The sequence below is a fragment of the Daucus carota genome, chromosome 6 (genome assembly GCF_001625215.2).
Source record: "Daucus carota subsp. sativus chromosome 6, DH1 v3.0, whole genome shotgun sequence".
Classification (NCBI taxonomy): Eukaryota; Viridiplantae; Streptophyta; class Magnoliopsida; order Apiales; family Apiaceae; genus Daucus; species Daucus carota.
In genome coordinates this window covers 10,845,723-10,866,785 of record NC_030386.2, presented here as the reverse complement: position 1 = coordinate 10,866,785, position 21,063 = coordinate 10,845,723, and the positions used below count along the sequence as shown (strand labels likewise).

General features: G+C 37.9%; 1 pseudogene; it reads right to left on the bottom strand.

Annotated features, from left to right (window-relative positions):
- Positions 1–13,238: 13,238 nt before the first annotated feature.
- On the bottom strand, positions 13,239–18,436 carry LOC135147191 (uncharacterized; annotated as a pseudogene).
- Positions 18,437–21,063: the final 2,627 nt, after the last annotated feature.

Sequence of the window (21,063 nt, the reverse complement as noted above, 5' to 3'; positions counted from 1 at the left end):
AACAAACTGGAATAAAATATTAAATTTATTCTTCCTCTTTAAGAAAATTAATACCAAGCTAATAAATAATTGCGGAAAAACCCAAGTCGTTACAACCCAGATTTCAGTTAGAGATAGAAACTTGAATAGACCAATTGAAACTCTGAATGTTCCGTTTCTCTGAGTAGAAATAATGATCTCCCATTCATTGAGAAGATTCTTGACACCAATAGTTATATATTCTAACTCGAGAGCAAGAGCACGCATAAACATATCCTCACTAGGGTTAGCCTCTCTCAGGTCATAGATGAAAGATTTGAACTTACCATCATTGAAAGGTTCCCTTTGAGGTCCAGAGGAGATTTGCCTAGCAATATCCCAGCTTTCACCAACTTTTCTAGAGATATCTTCTCTCTTCTCCTTGCATTTAGCATCCCATAGCTTCTGTTTCTCCAGCTTGACCAACTCATCAGTTGTCCTCTTCTCATCCACCAGATTCTGTAATTCCTAAAGCTTAGCTTTGCTAGCCTCATGTTGAGCCTTAAACAATCTGACCCTTTCCAAGTGCTCAGGGTCCACAGACTGATCTTCATTGAAGAGAAAGCTTTCTTCGAAACGACCTTCTTCCTCAGCTTCAAAGTAAGCAGAATCAAATGCATCATCATCATCAACATCTTCAGGAATGTTGTCATAATCCTGATTAGTGAAGATGTTCTCAGATTCAGGTATTTTGCCTTTAGACTTGTCATAACTTTTGTCAGCTGCTGAAGAATCATTTCCACTTGCTCCATCTCCACCCTTATCACTCCTATCAGTATCTCCATCCTTATTACTCCTATCAGCAGCATCAGCATTGCTGTGATCATCTTTGTCTTCCTCATCTTCCTTATACTTCTCCCCCTTAGTTGAGGGATCCTCTGGAGTAGACTGAGATGTAGACGGATTAATCTTCAAGTGTTGAACAACTTGAGCCAGAGTTTGCTCCAAGTTGTCAAGCTTTGTCATACAGAGCTCCTGGTTCTTGTCAAACTTGTCCATCCTAGAGTGAATACCCTTTACATGATCATCCAGTTCCTTTTTCAGAGAAGTAAAGGAAGTATCAGCAACTTTCTCCTGTAGAGTCACCAGCTCTCCACTTTTGAATCTAGCATTCTCAGCATTCAACCTTTCAATTTCAGCTTTCAGAGCAGACATTTGTTCCTCTAACAGATCTGTGTTGGTGTGTGCACTCACCTCACGAACACTCAAAGATTTGTCACTATCCTCTCGTGCATGTGTTTCGCTCGGTGTTTGCCTGATTTCACTCGTATTTTTCACACCGTCACCAGAACCTGTATATACAACCATAGTTCCCTGAGATGGAACTGTAGGAAGTGAAGGAACAAATTGTCCTTCTGATGCCTGTGAAGGCAGATGTACTTGCAGGTTGCCAAGTAGATCCTGATCCAAAAAAGAAAGAGTGATCAGAATAATTTTCATATGACATGTTTTGAAAAACTGTGTTCTCTCTAAGTGAAGAATCAAAAGACAAAGGTTCAGTGTTTACTAGCGTGAGTGCTAGTTGTGTGCTTGACTCTTTACAGGATACCGCGGTCGGACGGCCAATTTTGATAAATGCATTATGTGGAGAAAATGAATCTAGAGACTGTATATTTACCATTTCAGTGTCCAAATCCTTTTGGGAGGAAATGGATGCGGCTGCAGTTGTCTCTAGTTCTGCCACCCTTTGCTTCTTATGAGACAGAGTTGCGGGATCTCTCAGAATAGCACTCCCACTCCGTTTCCGGGCTACCTTTCTAACAACTAGTGTAGAAGTAGTGTTGTTTGATGTGTTTGATGAAGAATCAGTTGTTGAAATGGAAACGTCAGCTTGGTTATGAACCTGGGTGTTTTCAGGTTCATTGCTGGGAGTCTGGAAATCAAATCAAATTTCACAATCAAAATCTGCAATATCAATATTAAAAGTATCAGTGAGATTAGAAAGTACCTGAGCTGCCTGTAAATCAGTCCTGAAGTCCTGTAGCTCTGGATTGATAGCAGAATCAGCAGGCAGGGGCTGAGAGGTAGATTGTGGTTGGGGAATGTGATGTGTATGTGTGGGTGAGGGTATAGGTTCAGATTGAGAGGGAAAGATGGATGCTTGTTGATCTGGGAAGAAGTTGTAATGTGGAGGGGATTGGTTTTGAGATTGATGAGGAGAGTTGTATGAAGATTGGTGAGGTGATTGATATGGTGAGTTGTAAGGAGGGTTGTAGGGAGAGTAATGTGAGGATTGGTTGGAGGATTGGTAGTCTTGAAGGAGTTGAAGTGGTTGGAGGTTTTGGGGAGGTGATTGTTGTTGCTGTTGTTCTTCTTGAATGTCTGGTTGAGCCTGTTGTTGTTGTTGAGGTTGATATTGTTGCTGTTGTAAAGGTTCAGGAACTTGAACAGGCTGAAATGGAGCAGTGAATTGCTCTAACATGAAAGGAGTCACTACCAGTGGCACATTGTCATGCTTTTTCTTGTTTACCAGCCTGGTCTGGATCTTAGCACAAGTTCTCTGAATAGGAACAATAGGAGAATCGACGTACATGTTCCTATCAGCTTCATTCATCTTGTCATTCAGAAATAACATCAGAAACCTTGGATAGAAGCATTCAACTTTTTCATTCTGATGAATTGATCGTTGTGTAACAGACCCCATCTTTCTGATAATCTCCCTCAACAATATCTTCCCAAAGTTGATCCGTCTGTTATAAGCTATGCTAAATCCAAAGATTTGCAGCATCGAAGATATATTGCCAAAATTCTTCCGATTAGTGGGAGCAAACACCTTTGCCAGGGTGTCGAAGAAAACATCCCATTCAGCCTTCAGATTTTTCTTTGACATCTTAGGGAGAAAGATCTGAGCTTGATAATTAATATCCTGAAAGAATTGTCGGATTTCAGCATCTGTAGGATCTTGCTCAAAATGTTCCCTTGGAAATCCCAGGATTCTGTTCACATCATCAACAGTGATGACTATCCTCTTTCCGTTAGGTAGATCCCCTATCAGCTTGTAATTCTCCAGGGTTGTAGAGTTGACAGCATTTGAGTAGAAGTCGAACAACGGTTGCACTTGGATTGGAATATCTGCTGTCAGTGCGGTACTGGCCAAACATTGTCTCGAAAGAAATCTGACCCAAGTCCTGAATCTATCAGAGCAGTCATCAGGGTTCAGGCTTGCACAGTAGTTGGTCTCAGCGATCAAAAATCCTCCGGCCATTTTTTTTTAATAATTAAAAATTGAATTAAGCGAGAATTTTTCAAATAAAATGTTAATTCTCAAATTTCTCGCAAATTTCAACTAATAATTAATGCACACTTGATTAATTAATTAATAATTCGAGATATTTGAATAATATCGAATTAAAAGTTAATTAATTTAAATGGCACTTAATCAATCCAAACTCCAAAAGCTATCAACCAAACTAGTCCTTAAGTCCAACTAATCCACAAAAGGCCAAACAGCCCCTTAAGCTTCAAAAACCCAATTTCAAAAGATTCCAAACCAAACAAACCCTTAAGCTTCAAAATCCCAAATTGAATTAGAGAACCCTAAAATCAAACAACTCCAAATCGGCTACTGATAACAACAAATCCAACAGCTTCGAGTGTAAACGGAAGATCACAACCAAAAGCCTCCAAAACCGAGCACAAAACGAGCACGATCACACGAGACAAGTTCGAATCAAACAAAATTTCGGTAGAGGTTCGACTAAATCTGATCAAAATCGATTAACACAACAAGCAACAAGGGCTTGATATACAAAACGCAGCAAGTTTTTTCGAATAAACTTGAAAAACGAACGAAGGCGTGTGTGTGTGTGTAAGCGACTGTGTGTATATGCAATGGAGAAGATGAAATGAGGGCAAGACAAAATCAATTGTCTTAAAGGGATAAATTGAATCGCAGTAAGACAATGTGAGATTGTCTTACCGAACAGTAAAAAAAGGGGGTAAGCCATGGCCAGTAAGACAATCAACATTGTCTTACCGAACGAGATATGGTGACGCTATCAAGACAAAGTGATTGTCTTGTAGGAGGAGCTAGATGTGCTCGGTAAGACAATTAAGGAATGTCTTGCCGAGCAACATAAGCCACAGTAAGACAAATTATTGTCTTACCGAATAAAACAGGAAATGAAGATATATTATTAATTTGATTTTTGATTTGTTTTAAAGGATAAAATGTTTTTCAATAAAAATCAAAAATCTATAAAAGCAATACTATATATATTACACAAAAATTTTGTAAAATTCAATTTTAATTAAATATAAATACTTATGAATTTAACTTTAATTTAATAAAATGAATTAACTTAAACTCAGATATTTATGCTTAATTAACTTTGAAAAATACAAAATAAATACAAATAATTATCTAAATGCCTAGAGAGTATTACAGGGGAGTATTTAAGCACTTAGAAAATTATAGATTAATATACAAGCATGCATAATTACTCAGAATATTATCAGATAATCTACCGAATATCATATAAAATCTAATAATAAAGATATAATTACAAAGAAAATTCACAAAAAATATATATAAAAACATATAATGCATATGAAAAATATATACAAGAGAACTATGTCATATTTAACATCCCTAACTCACAAACCAGCTTAGAGAAAGTGGATTCATCCAGTGGTTTAGTGAAGATGTCAGCAATTTGCTCAGTCGTGGGTACAAAATGTAACACCACTGTACCATTCATGACATGTTCTCGAATGAAATGATACCTGATATCAATGTGCTTGGTTCTTGAATGTTGAACCGGATTGTTGGAAATGGCTATGGCACTTGTATTATCACAAAATATAGGAATTTTGTTTACTACAACACCATAATCATTTAGTTAATTCTTGATCCACAAGATCTGAGCACAGCAGCTTCCAGCAGCTATATACTCAGCTTCAGTAGTAGAAGTAGACACTGAGTGCTGCTTCTTGCTATACTAGGAAACCAACCGACGTCCTAGAAATTGACAGCTTCCAGACGTACTCTTCCTATCAATCCTGCATAATCAGAATCTGTATAGCCAATTAAGTCAAAACCAGTATTCTTAGGGTACCAAATACCTAATCCAGGTGTACCCCTAAGATATCTAAAGATTCTTTTGATGGCTATAAGATGTGATTCCTTAGGATCAGCTTGGAACCTAGCACACAAACATGTTGCAAACATGATATCTGGTCTACTTGCAGTAAGATAAAGTAAGGAGCCAATCATACCTCGATAGCTTGTGATATCAACTTTCTTACCGGTGAAGAGGTCATGGGTGTCTTTGCCGGTGAAGAGTCTTCTTCGAAAGTACAATCTAGAAGACTCTTCACCGGCAAAGACTCTTGCACAAGTTATCGTTAGTAGAACCAAATATAATATCATCAACATATATTTGAACAAATATCATATTATTATCATGCAATTTGTAAAAGAGAGTTTTGTCTATGAAACATCTAGTGAAATTGTTTTCAATTAAAAACTCAGATAGAGTGTCATACCATGTCCTTGGTGACTGCTTGAGTCCATAGACAGCTTTGAATAGGAATGAAAGGCATATGTTCAGCCTATTTGTATTTAAAGAGGTACAACTCAATCCAGATAAGAAAGCTCAGTAAATAGCAAGTCATCGGAATCCGTACGAAGAACGTCAAATGATTTATGGGAATTATATGTTAGATAAATTCCAGGATGCTGCTGCACACCACTGAGAGAAGTTCATTAATATGTTCAAGCCTCAGTGCACAAATAATCTTTTGTGGCACGTCCAGGAGTTCAGAAGATATAAAGTTTCTATACTTTATTTTATCAGAAGATTCCATTTAATGAAGATGTACTTACAAGACAAAGACTCGACGAACAAACCTAATTCTTATTTGTTTATTTGACAAAGAATATTTGATTTAACTAGATACAGATGAACCAGACAGTACATCTGTGTATCAGTTATTCAAATTGAATATTTGAAGTCAAGCAGAAGTGGTAGTTCGATCGATCGACAATTCAAGAAGAAGTTATTAAAGTTTAAAGAAGACGGGAAGCAGTTCTACTGAAGAATGGGTGATTAAATATTTAATAGATTATTATTTCACTTCACAAATAATTATATTAATTATGTAATTTATTTATTAAATTAATTCACTCTCGAATTAATTTAATTTATGAATTTATATGATTAACTTAATTAAGTGGATAATTTTCTATTTAAAATATATGTCAAATTACATTTCAATCACCTACACAATGGCAGCAAGACAATCTGATTTGTCTTACTAATTAGTAAAGGAATCAACAAGACAATCTCTTTAGATTGTCCTACCGAATGTTATGTAGCTTGCAAGACAATGGTCACAAATTGTCTTACTGGGTTCCTGAAACAACTGCCAAGACAATCTTCTGTGATTGTCTGACCGAGTGTTCTTTGCCAAGACAATATCTTTGTCTTACCGAAGGACATGACATCCTGCCAAGACAATCCCTTATGGATTGTCTTACCGAAGAAAAACAGAGGTCTGCAAGACAATGTAAATTGTCCTACCGATTACTTGGTGTTGCTGCAAGACAATGTCAAGTGGATGCCTTTAGACAATTAAATTGTCTTACCGAATGAAACTAGCTTGCCAAGACAATTTAAATTGTCCTACCGAATGAATGGATTGTCTTACTGCTGTGATTTATGCTTGCAAGACAATTGTAATTGTCTTTCCTTTCTAAATTGTCTTGTCTTTGCATTGTCTTACAAGTACAATGCTTTGCCTATAAATATGGCATTGCATTCTTCATTTTTAGTGTTCATCACTTTGATATTCAAAGCATTTGTAAAGCTTTCAAGTTGTTCGTAACTTGCTTGATCGTTATATCCACAGTTTTCTGTGCTTTGATAACCCGGTTGTTTTAATCACTAAATCTAGAATATACCCTGTCGAATTTATTCTACGAACTTTAGTGGACATTAAAACTGAACCATATTAATTATATAACGACTTCAAACATTGTTATATTAATTAATTATAATCTGATTAACAAGTTATATTCAATCAGATTCACTTCCGCGATTATTTTTTATCGATTGTATTCAACCCCCCCCCTTCTACAATCGTATCTGGACCTAACAATTGGCATCAGAGCGGTTGATACCATTTTTCCGTATCAGATCCTATACACACTCTGTAACGTTCAAATATTTTTTATTCGAATTAATTTTATTCCAAAAATTAATTTTGATTAAAAATATTTTTCATTCAAAAATCCAAATCTCATCCAAACACTACTCACTTCAAATCTAAATATTTTAATTCGAATTAATTTTTTTTTAAAATTAATTTTGATTTAAAATATTTTTCTTTCAGTAATCCAAATCTCATCCAAACACTATTCACTTTAAACCTTTAAAAATGAGTACACAAAAGATTAGTAGCATTAAAATCCCACCGTTCAGCAAAGAACACTTCGGCCTATGGAAGAGGCACATGTTACTATTCCTCCGCACTGCGAACAGGAAATAACTCGGGATTTTGAACAAGGGTGTTTCAACTCCGATGAAGCTTATAATAGCACACGAAGAGGATGGTGTGTTAATGCCTCATAAAACTGTTCCGAAAGAACTTTCTGAGTACACGGATGAAGAGAGTGAACAGATGAACCTTGATGACACTCTACAGCTAATCTTAGTTGAATCCCTAGATCCTGTCATGTACAATGCTGTTGTTAATTGTACGAATGCGAAGCAAATCTGGGATACGCTAGAAATCATCAATGAAGGCTCAGAAGAAGTAAGAGAGAACAAGAAAGAAATACTGATGGCTCAGTATGAACAGTTTGGTTCCAATTCCGGTGAAGGCATTTCAGATGTATTTATCAGACTTAATAATCTGATTAACAACTTAAATCTGAATGGAAAATACTATGACAATAAAGAGGTCAACATGAAGTTTCTCTTAACCCTTCCTGAACATCTGGAACACAGGATCACTGCAATCAGGGAAAGCAGAGATCTGAATGAGATATCTCTGGAAAGACTCTACGGAGTTCTGAAGACTTATGAACTGGAACAAGCTCAGACAAAGCAGAGATATGGATGGGGTAAAACACAGAACCATTCAAGAGCTCTAGTTGTTGAATCACCTACACCGGAAGAAAAGAAGGATGTTGTTGTTCCTTCTAAAACCACTCAGGAGTTTGTTGTACCTGAGATGGGTCAGACTGCTTCTTCCAGTGGTGATGATGAGTTCTATACAATGGAAGAGCTAGAACTGTTAGAAGATCAATCTCTGTCACTGTTTGCCAAGAAGTTTGGAAACATGAGATTCCGGAAGAACCCTTCCTACAAATACAAACCTACTGTTAGTAAGTTTCAGAAGGGAGGTTATTCATCTTCTACAAGCAAAGGAGGATACAAGACTGGGATGGTTGATAGAAGTAAATTTAAATGTTTCAACTGTGGTGAACCTGGACACTTTGCCCAAGGTTCAAGGAAAGAGAAAGGATTCGTATGACAAGCTGAAGCAGAAGTATGATGCCTTAGTGAGAAAGCATCAGGGAACTTCTGGAGGTCATAACTTCAAAAGCAAATCTTATCTGGCAGAAGGCAAAAGCTGGGATGATACAGATAGTGATGAAGAGGAGCAGCTAGGGAATGTTGCTTTCGTGGCTAATACTGGATCATCTTCACCTCCTCCTGCTGGAAGCTTTCAGGTAGATCCCACATGCCCTAAACTGTTTATGCAATTAGGACTTGAAAGAGATGATGCTATTAAAAAGTTGAAAGCTGCCAATCTTAAAATTGATACGTTAGTCTTAGATATTCATGCTTATAAGATGAATGTATTGAAACCTAAAATTGAACAACTAACTATGGATTTAGGATTACAAGTTGCTAAAGTCAGAGTTCTAGAAAAAGGTGAGATTGCTTTAAGACTTCAGCTAGACGAAGAGAAAGTGAAATGTAAAGCCTTTAAGCATGCCTCCATGATAGTCAAAGAACTTAATGATAAACAAGAGATCAAGAGAACTGTTGGAATAGGTTTTGACTATAACAAATCTGTAGGTAAGGCTAGTAACATTACTCCTTTTAAAAAGAGTGCTGAGGAGAGAGGGATCCCTTTTGTTTTGAAAGATTCCCCTAAACCTTTGTTTAAAACCTCAGAGGGTGAACCTCTTTTAGAGACTCCTGTGGTCATTAGATATGAACTCAAACAGGAAGACCTTAAATTGAAAGAGAGTAATGAGAAGAGAGATGAGATCCTGACATCACTGAAACCAATCAAAGTGAAAGGCAATGTTAGGTTGCCTAAAGCTGGTTTAGGTGTCAACTCTGAGAGAACTAAATTCAACAAGCCTAATAATTTTGTGAATAGTAAGAACAAGAACAATAGATGTCATTCGACTGAAAACTTCAAATCTGATAACAAGGTTAGAGTAGAATCTATTGATGTTCCTGCTACTATGACTGATACTCCTATTGTTCCTGCTTTTGATGCATGTCATAAATCCTGTAGTGTTGATAATTGTATGACTTGTGCTTTCAATTTGACGTCTGCTTATTTTAAAAATTTGCATGCTAAAAATGAAAACACATCACCTAGACAACACACAAACAACAAGCATGCTAGATCAAAGACTGCTAGTCCTCCTCGAGTTAGGAAGGAGACTTATGTTCCAAAGCCTAAAACCAAGGTTTATAAAGCTGTTGTTAAGGAAGTAAGTTCAGTCAAATCTGAACCAAGTATCAGTCCAAGAGGCTCTGTTGTATTACCTAATAGAAATCAGTTCTTTAAGTTTGCTGGATGATGTGCTCGAAAAGAGATTTTTAAAAATAATCGCAAGCGCACGATCACCGTTTTAATATTTAAGATTCGTCCACAGGGATTAAGATTATTTTTCGCTAACCTTTAAATCTAACCTAGGCGAATTAGAACAATATTTTGAGGTGAGAGGGTTTTGTAAATTAAATCTAAAAAGAGATTAATAAAACTAATTAACTATCACTTAATAAATCCACCTATTTATTTAATCTAATTATCTAATTACTGTTACAAGAAACCGATTAAGAAATTATTTAACACAAATAAATTAGAGAATAAAGTTAATTACGACAACTTCTGGCATGACTTTGTTAAAAACTAAACTAACCCATATATGTTAAAAAGGAAACCAAATCACTTTACTGTTACTATAAATTTGGCAGAGGAAATGAAATAAAAATGAAACAAAAGGAGACTCACCAACTGGGTGAGCAATCACAGACGCAAAGCAACCTAACTGTAGATTCAACGTAGTGACTCAGCTAAACTAAAAACGCAGCAAAACTGAATAATAAATCAACAAAGCAGCAAAAACGACTCAGGGGAAGACTCGATTAATTAAAACTAAACCCGCGACTCTATTACAGACCCAGTACTCGGTGAATGCACAGACGCAGACTCGGAAAAACTACTCTTGACTCAGCTGATGACTCGGAAATGGGGCTGAAAACGCAGCAAAACAGACTTGAAAATGGACTCGGAAACAACAGCGAACTCAGCGATAGCAAAGCAGAAACTCAGTAGCCAGACTCGACTTAGAAACTAACAACCTCAGCACATGACTAACCAGAAAACTCAGTAAACAATCTCCAACAAAATCAAACCCAACAGCTATGACTATACTCGCTACTCAGCTTCTACACTCGAAGGACTCGACCACAAACAGAAAACAGGACTAAAACGAAGAAGACGACTCGACATTACAGCAGCGAAATTAAACCACAAACTACGAAACTTCAAGCAAAACGAAAGACGAAACTCGACTCGGAACAGAAATCTCGCAGCAAACAGGGACTTAAAACTCGAAATCTCTAACAACTACAAACCCAGCAACAATCAACGCAGCCACTACTAACAGACTCAAGACTACGACTCGAACAAAAGCAGCAGACTCGATAGCAAGACTCGACACAACAGAAACAGCAGGAGTACAAAATCCAACACACGCAAATCAGTAATAGACACGACTCGGTGAAACAACCTCAAAAACGCAGCAACAAAAACTCAACTATAAGCAGGAAACGAAAGGAAATCAGCAGCTAAACTCAACACTACAAAGACAAGATTCAAGCAACGAAAACGCAGCACATCAATTAACTGAACTCGGTAACGCAGAGTCATGACTCGACAACTCGCGATTTGAAAGAGGAGAGCAGCAGGGGTAAAAAAACAGAGTAAAGAAATCAGGTAAAAGAAACAGGGGAAAGGGTTTTTTTGCTTTTAGATAACAGTACAGTAGGTAGTTTATTTTAATAAAACTAGGCAGGGGGCTGTAATAAAGCTCTTTAACACTAATATTATATTTATTAAACTACTATTTTGCATTTTATAAAAGTAAAACAGAATGATATTGGAATTTCTTAAGTCTAAACCCCAACACAAATCATCTTTTGTGCTAGAGTTTTAGCTTCTTCCAAAAATTAAATCTAAATATAAAAAAGGCTACAACTAATTAATGGCTCCTTCCAATCTACAAACAACTTTGAATTCTTTTGTAGTTAGAGGAAGATTTCATAGCCAAAGAAAGCATAAAGAACAAGAATGTAAGAACAAATATGAAATCTTGCATTAAAATATTAAAAGGTGTTTACAAAAGGAGGAGAGAGCATACAAATTAAAACTAGATCTAGACTAGAAAAAGGAGGCTACTAAAAAGAGAAAATCCTAGGTAGTTAAAACATGATGGGAAGATGAGTATTTATAGGGGGGAATTAGGGTAGAGGGGGGGTACGTGTCCCATCTAGATGCTTCCTTGAGAATATTCCCCTATGATCCTTTTCTTCCATCTTTTTCTTCTTTTTGCTTTATTCTTTTATTTCTTCAAGCTTTTGCAATTTTTCCTAAAAAAAGACATATAAACAAATAAATAAGTGAGAACAAGCAATAATTAGGCATTTAAAATATATAAAAATATGCACTCATCAAACTTCCCCATACCTATATTTTGCTCGTCCTCGAGTAAAATCAAAAGAAAAGAAAATAAACTATGAAAACTAGATGCGATTCCTAGGCTCCTTTTCGTAGGCGTGACGGGTGATTTTAGGTTCACCAACCCGTTAAACTCGTAGACGATCTCTACAAGAGGAGTTTTGTCTCCTAAGGGTTTACAGAAGATATACCCATAAAATCTTCGAGACATTCTAGCAAGTGTCTACTCGACTCTACTCTAATTTCGTTGGTGTTAACAAAAAGCGTTTTTAAGGAAAATACGACTTAGAGACTCATCTACTAATAATCAAGATACAGTTGTCTCTAATCTACTTGAATCGACACAAAGATTTACTAGAAATCCAAGGAGTGTAAGTAATTTAAGGCCTTTGATGGATCCTAATTGTCTAAGAATACTTTCTCTTTTTCAACCAATTTTGAACTGACCCAATCTCTATCGAAACAAATATCTAGCCAAACTTCACAAACTCTTATCCTCTCTTTTTTTTTTCTTCTTTTTTTTTCTTTTTTTTGCATTGACTTTATTTTGTCCGTTTTCTTAGGCAAACAATGTTACTCATGTAGCGAGCTTTAGGTCAGTGACTCCCAAACCAAACGGTCTTAGGGCACTAGGTTTTGAAATCCCCCTACGGACTTAATTGCTCGAGTAACAAAGGCCACAAAACGAGACTAGCCAATCTACTTTTGCCCATTTATCTAAAGATTTTATCTATAAAGAACAATGGGTATTGAAGTAGTTATTCCTTTTCTTTTTCTATCTCTTTTTTTTTCTTTTTTTTTATTCGCAAAGGTTTGATTCGACATTGTTTCAACATGTGGGTTCTCTCTCAGGTATCGAATAATATCACTAGACAATCTCTCCATCAAAGGTCTTGTGCAAATGTGTGTGCCATCTTGGAATTACGAGTACAAATCGGTCGATACAAGCTTCAAAAAGACAACCTTACTCAACTACATTCAAATTATCTAAAAGACACTATATATATATATACTTTTCGAAAACATGCTAAACACCAACTACTCCTAAAGTTCGAGTGAGGGAAAGACAACTTAGCTAAAAGTATCTCTATTTTTGGAATTTTCTAATTTTTCATTTTTTTGGGATTTTCATTTAAGAATTACACTAAAGCCCTCCCCATACCTAAATCATGCATTGTCCTCAATGTATGCAAAAGAGAGAATTGAAATGAGAGAGTAAAGAGAAAAATACCTGAAATGGATATGAAGGGGATTTTTATTAACTACCGAAACAACTTACGTGATCAAGGGTCGATGAGGTGGATGACCACTTCCTCCGAATCAACAGGCAATTCTAAAAATGGTTTAAGACGTTGACCATTAACTTTGAAAACATTACCATTTTTAGGATCCTGAATATCAACAGCACCATGAGGAAACACAACTTGAACAATGTAAGGACCGTCCCATCTAGAACGCAACTTACCGGGAAACAAATGAAGCCTAGAGTTGTAGAGAAGAACTTTTTGGCCGGGAGAAAAGGATTTTCTCAAAATGGTCTTATCATGGAAGGCCTTAGTTCTCTCTTTGTAAATTTTAGCGTTTTCGTAGGCATCATTCCTAAGTTCGTCCAACTCGGTCAATTGCAACTTCCGATGACTACCGGCGGTGGGTAAGTCGAAGTTCAATTCTCTAATGGCCCACATGGCCCTATGCTTTAACTCTACCGGCAAATGGCAAGCTTTACCATACATGAGTCTATAAGGAGACATTCCTAAGACGGTCTTAAAGGCAGTCCGATAGGCCCATAAGGCATCTATTAACTTGGTGGACCAATCCTTCCTATTCGAGTTGACCGTCTTTTCTAAGATTTGCTTAATTTGCCGGTTTGAGACCTCTACTTGGCCACTAGTTTGAGGATGATAAGGGGTAGCAAGCCTATGAGTGATGGAGTACTTCTTAAGAAGAGACTCGAATTGACGATTCTTAAAATGCGTCCCTTGGCCACTAATGATAGCCCTAGGTGTACCAAATCGAGAAAAGATATTCTCTTTAAGGAATCTAAGGACAACTTTGTTGTCATTGGACCGGGTCGGGATGGCTTCTACCCACTTGGAAACGTAATCAACCGCAAGAAGGATGTAAAGGTGGCCAAATGAACTAGGGAATGGGCCCATGAAATCTATGCCCCACACATCAAAGAGCTCTATAACAAGGATTGGGCTCATAGGCATCATGTTCCTCCTAGTGATTCTTCCTAAATGTTGACACCTACTACATGCGGAACAATACTCGGCGGCATCCTTAAACAAACTAGGCCAATAAAAACCGCATTGGAGGATTTTAGCGGCGGTCTTTTTCGCACTAAAATGACCTCCACATGCTTGATCGTGACAAAACGAGAGGATGCTATGAAATCACTATTTGGGACACACCTCCTAATGATTTGATCGGGACAATGTTTAAAGAGATACGGGTCGTCCCAAAAGAAGTGTTTCACTTGAGAAAAGAACTTGGCTTTATCATTCTTGGACCATGTCGAGGGAATGTCACCGGTTGCTAAGTAATTGACTATGTCGGCGAACCAAGGGAGAGTGGAAATTGAGAGAAGGTGTTCGTCGGGAAATGACTCGCTTAAGGGCAAGTCATTAGTGGATTCAACCACTAATCGAGAGAGGTGATCGGCAACGACATTCTCACAACCTTTCTCATCCCTAATCTCTAAGTCAAACTCTTGGAGCAACAAAATCCATCTAATTAAGCGGGCTTTTGAGTCTTTTTTAGAGAAAAGGTACTTAAGAGCGGCATGGTCGGTGTAAACAATGATTTTAGACCCGATAAGATAAGAGCGAAATTTTTCTAAGGCAAAGACTACGGCTAGAAGTTCCTTTTCGGTGGTAGAGTAATTGAGTTGGGCATCATTTAAGGTCTTACTAGCGTAGTAAATGACATGAGGCCTCTTATCTATTCGTTGTCCTAAAACCGCTCCTATTGCATAATCGGATGCGTCACACATAAGCTCAAAACGTTGACTCCAATCGGGAGACTTCATGATCGGGGCTGAAGTCAATTCTCTCTTAAGGTCTTTGAAGGAATGAACACACTCGCTTGTGAATTCGAATTTGACATCTTTAGCTAGAAGGTTGGTCAAAGGTCGGGCCTTTTTGCTAAAATCTTGGATGAATCTACGATAAAATCCCGCATGTCCAAGGAAAGAACGAATTTCCTTAACGGACTTGGGAGGAGGGAGATTAGCTATTAAGTCAACCTTAGCCTTGTCTACTTCGATCCCTTTTTCAGAAATTTTGTGTCCTAAAACGATTCCTTCCTTAACCATGAAATGACATTTCTCCCAATTTAACACTAAATCAGTTTCCTCACATCTTTTCAACACTAAGTCTAGATTGTTAAGGCATTGGTGAAAAGATGGACCAAAGATGGAAAAGTCATCTATGAAGACTTCTAGAAAGTCACCTATCATTTCCGAGAAGATGCTAGTCATGCACCTTTGGAACGTGGACGGGCCCGTGGTTAGGCTGAAAGCTAGACGTCTATAAGAGAAGGTTCCAAAAGGGCAAGTGAAAGTGGTCTTTTCTTGGTCTTCGGGTGCGATTGGGATTTGAAAATATCCCGAATAACCATCTAAAAAGCAATAGAAAGCATGACCCGCTAATCTCTCTAGCATTTGATCGATGAAAGGCAAAGGGAAATGATCTTTCCTAGTGACGGCATTGAGCTTCCTAAAGTCTATGCACATTCTCCAACCGGATTGGACACGGGTTGGAACTTGCTCGTTGTTCTCATTCGTCACCAAAGTAATGCCCGACTTCTTAGGCACTACATGGACGGGACTCACCCACTTACTATCGGAAATGGGATAAATGATCCCATTGTCTAAGCACTTAAGAATTTCTTTCTTAACTACCTCCATCATGGGAGGATTCAACCTCCTTTGAGGTTCTCTCACGGGCTTTGCATCTTCTACCAAATGAATCCTATGTTGGACAATCGCTGGGCTAATTCCTTTAATGTCCGAGATGCTCCACCCTATCGCTCCCTTATGCTTTCTAAGGATTCCTAAAAGTTCTTCCTCTTGTGACGTAGTCAAATTAGAGGCAATGATAACGGGATAGGACTCATTAGGGCCTAGAAAAGCATACTTAAGAGTGTCGGGAAGAGGTTTGAGTTCTAACTCCGGCAGTTGTGACTCAACGGTTTTCTTTGGTAAAGGCAAATGCTCGGGTTCAACATCACGCTCTTGACTTGTTGTCGGAATGGTGGATTCTAACATTTGGTTGACCTCATGTGTGTAGTCGGAAACATCCCAATCCTCTCCAAAATGTTTTAAGCAAAATTCAAGGGCATCTTTAGGATTCATGAGATCTTGATCAACTATTTCATCAATTAGATTAACGTCCATAGGTTGATCATAGAAATCATCGGATTGTTTCCCCACATGAAAAATGTTGAGGTCGATTGTCATATTACCAAATGTTAGCTTCATTAAGCCGTTCCTACAATTAATCAACGCGTTGGATGTAGCTAAAAAGGGTCGTCCTAGGATTATGGGAATTTGATTCTTCGGGTTCCTAACCGGCTCGGTCTCTAGGACGACGAAATCAACGGGAAACACGAAGTCACCTACTTTAATTAACACATCTTCGATCATTCCCTTAGGAATTTTCACAGATCGATCGGCTAATTGAAGTGTGACATTGGTTTGCCGGAGCTCCCCTAAACCTAAAGCTTGGTAGACAGAATATGGAAGGAGATTAACACTAGCCCCTAAATCAAGTAATGCCTTATCCACAAAAGTTTCTCCTATGACACATGAAATTGTAGGACAACCGGGGTCCTTGTATTTCACGGGAATTTGGTTTGAGAGAATCGAACTAATGTGAGAGGTAAGGAAAGCTTTCTTAGGAACATGGTTAGTTCTCTTATGGGTACATAACTCCTTAAGACACTTAGCATATGAGGGAATTTGTTGAATTGCATCTAAAAGGGGTATGTTGACCTTGACTTGCTTAAACACTTCCAAAATCTTCTCCGTTTGAGCCGATTGCTTAGGCGAAATAAGTCTTTCTGGGTAAGGGACTCTCGGTTTATAGACTACTTCACTTTGCAACTCGGGTTCCGGGTTTGGGTCACTCGACTCCTCACGGGCTTTTGAACTCTCGGGTTGGTCATGATTAATGGGAGTAATGGGTGGACTTGGATTAGAAGTCGAATCCCCTTTTTCACCAAGGTTCTTACCAACGTGGGTATCAACTTGTTTACCCGACCTAAGAGAAATGACTGAATGCACATTATCCGGGGGTCTTTGATTAAGTGGAAATTTCGGGTTCACCTCCGGTTGACTTGGGAACTTGTTCTTTTCTCGCTCACATAATGTGCTTGCTAATTGACTCAATTGAGACTCTAACTTAGAGACGGCTTGCACATTAGAATGCAAAAGTTGCCTATCTTGAGTTAAAGTTTGCATGAAAGTTTGTTGGGATTGGGTCAAGTTAGTTTGCGATTTCACTAAGGCCTCTATGCTCTTTTCTAAGGAATTGAGTCTCTTATCCGAATCATTAAAACCGGGAGGATTTAACGGAGCTTGACTCGGGTTTTGATAATTCGGAAAAGAGTTAGGATTGGGCCTTTGGAAATTGGGTTGTGGAGTTTGAAAGTTTTGACCTTGGTTCCACGAGAAATTCGGGTGATTCTTCCACCCGGGGTTGTACGTTGGTGCAAACGGGTCATTTCTAGGCTTAGGTTGAAACATCGCGTTCACTTGCTCAAAATCATGAGATTGTTGGATCTCGGGATGGGGAGCATTATAGTTCGGGAACATAGGCAAAGATGAAGGGCCACTATGAGACTCTAAAACCTCGAGTCTCTTAGTAAGGGTTGCTAATTTGGCATCGGTTGCCACATTGTTTCCTATCGAGTGCAAACCCCTAGAGCTAGACGCCTCGATCGACTTTTTAGGTTCCCTAGTTGACTCCCATAACATTGTTTTCTCGGCTAAGTCCTCGAAAAATTCCCACCCTTGATCCTCATCTTTCTCCATGAATTTGCCTTGGCACATAGACTCTAACAAAGCGGTTGTTTGACTATCTAAGGCCTCGTACACAATCTTACAAAGTCTCCATTTCTCTATTCCATGGTGGGGGCATTGTGATAAAAGATTTTTGAAACGATCAAAGAATTTCCAAAAAGACTCATTTTCCCTTTGATGGAATTGATTTATTTCATTTGTAATTCGAGTCGTTTTGTGGTTTGGAAAATACTTTTTAAGAAACATTACCACAAACTCCTCCCAAGTGGAAATAGAATTGACGGGTAGACTATACAACCATTTTTTGGCATTTTCTTTTAAAGCAAAGTTGATTAGTCTAAGCCGAATGGAGTCTTCACTCAATTGTTGGAGTTTTTGCAAACCGCAAACCTCCTCAAATTCTTGAATAAAGAGATATGGATCCTCACCATCACTCCCTAAAAATTTAGGCAACATGCTAATGTGATGTGCCTTAATTTCGAAATTATTCCCATTAACGGGAGGAAGGGTGATGCACGAAGGTTGAGCGGAACGGGACGGGTAACAGCGGTCTTTAAGAGACAAAGCCATGTTTACTATCGGTTTGCTAGCTTCTATGGGTTCGGAGTCCGAAGAGGACGAAGAAGGAATTTCGATGATCGGTCTAACTAATCTAGACGATTCGCTCCTAACCCAAGTAGTTCACATAAACTAGATAGTAAACACGTAGCAAATAAGTGCGAAAAATAATAAAACAAACAAAAGAAAGGGTGTAAAAGTGAAAGAAAAGCTTAATTCTAGGGTTCCCTAATAAAAATGAACTAGACCTTGCTCCTAACGTTAAGGACCACCAAAAACTCGATAAATCCAAAATTATTCGGACCGGTCTGGCCAGTTTGGAGCAGGCATTGCCAAGAGGCCAATCTCCGCGCTTAGACACCAAACCTTAATCGGCCAGGTAAGCTTTCGCTTGTCCTAGACACCGAAGAGTCGGAATAATTAAAGATTACCTAGTCTTTTAGGTACCTTCCTAGTTGAGCGCGAAACCTAGGGGCTAATGTCTAATTCAATTTTATTAAAAGGCTAGGGAAATGCAAAATGAAGTAATTAAATCGTTGTGGGCCAAGGAAAGAGTGATGAAATCCCTTCCCTTATCTTGTGAGTGGGTTTTGCCCTTAAGATTTATTTAAAATGATGCACCAAACAACGAGATAATTAAAGCGATAAACAACTATGGATGCTTAAACTACGTGTTTTAATCTAGAGAGAAGAAAGAAATTAACGCACCTTAGGGTCCTCCAGCGATCACCACAATTTAAGGTACGAAAATTTAAAAACAAAAATTAAAATCTAAATGATGTGCCCTAAGTGTAAACATGCATGATGCAACACATATGTATTTCTAACTAATATTTTTGGATTTTAAATTTTGTAATTTTTTTTGTGATTTTCAATTTTCAATTTTTTTGTGATTTTCTAAATAAAAACGAAAAATAAGAGTGGAGAGATACGGGATACCAAAGCAAGCTTCGAAATCCGAGCAAAATTTGTCCACTTTACTCCATAATTCCCGAATATTCCTCCTCGAAATAAAGAACAAAAAAAATAGTGAGAAAACAAGCTAATCCGAAAGATTAAAAATAAAGGAGCGAAAAATTAATTTTAATCCCCGGCAGCGGCGCCAAAAACTTGATGTGCTCGAAAAGAGATTTTTAAAAATAATCGCAAGCGCACGATCACCGTTTTAATATTTAAGATTCGTCCACAGGGATTAAGATTATTTTTCGCTAACCTTTAAATCTAACCTAGGCGAATTAGAACAATATTTTGAGGTGAGAGGGTTTTGTAAATTAAATCTAAAAAGAGATTAATAAAACTAATTAACTATCACTTAATAAATCCACCAATTTATTTAATCTAATTATCTAATTACTGTTACAAGAAACCGATTAAGAAATTATTTAACACAAATAAATTAGAGAATAAAGTTAATTACGACAACTTCTGGCATGACTTTGTTAAAAACTAAACTAACCCATATATGTTAAAAAGGAAACCAAATCACTTTACTGTTACTATAAATTTGGCAAAGGAAATGAAATAAAAATGAAACAAAAGGAGACTCACCAACTGGGTGAGCAATCACAGACGCAAAGCAACCTAACTGTAGATTCAACGTAGTGACTCAGCTAAACTAAAAACGCAGCAAAACTGAATAATAAATCAACAAAGCAGCAAAAACGACTCAGGGGAAGACTCGATTAATTAAAACTAAACCCGCGACGCTATTACAGACCCAGTACTCGGTGAATGCACAGACGCAGACTCGGAAAAACTACTCTTGACTCAGCTGATGACTCGGAAATGGGGCTGAAAACGCAGCAAAACATACTTGAAAATGGACTCGGAAACAACAGCGAACTCAGCGATAGCAAAGCAGAAACTCAGTAGCCAGACTCGACTTAGAAACTAACGACCTCAGCACATGACTAACCAGAAAACTCAGTAAACAATCTCCAACAAAATCAAACCCAACAGCTATGACTATACTCGCTACTCAGCTTCTACACTCGAAGGACTCGACCACAAACAGAAAACAGGACTAAAACGAAGAAGACGACTCGACATTACAGCAGCGAAATTAAACCACAAACTACGAAACTTCAAGCAAAACGAAAGACGAAACTCGACTCAGAACAGAAATCTCGCAGCAAACAGGGACTTAAAACTCGAAATCTCTAACAACTACAAACCCAGCAACAATCAACGCAGCCACTACTAACAGACTCAAGACTACGACTCGAACAAAAGCAGCAGACTCGATAGCAAGACTCGACACAACAGAAACAGCAGGAGTACAAAATCCAACACACGCAAATCAGTAATAGACACGACTCGGTGAAACAACCTCAAAAACGCAGCAACAAAAACTCAACTATAAGCAGGAAACGAAAGGAAATCAGCAGCTAAACTCAACACTACAAAGACAAGATTCAAGCAACGAAAACGCAGCACATCAATTAACTGAACTCGGTAACGCAGAGTCATGACTCGACAACTCGCGATTTGAAAGAGGAGAGCAGCAGGGGTAAAAAAAACAGAGT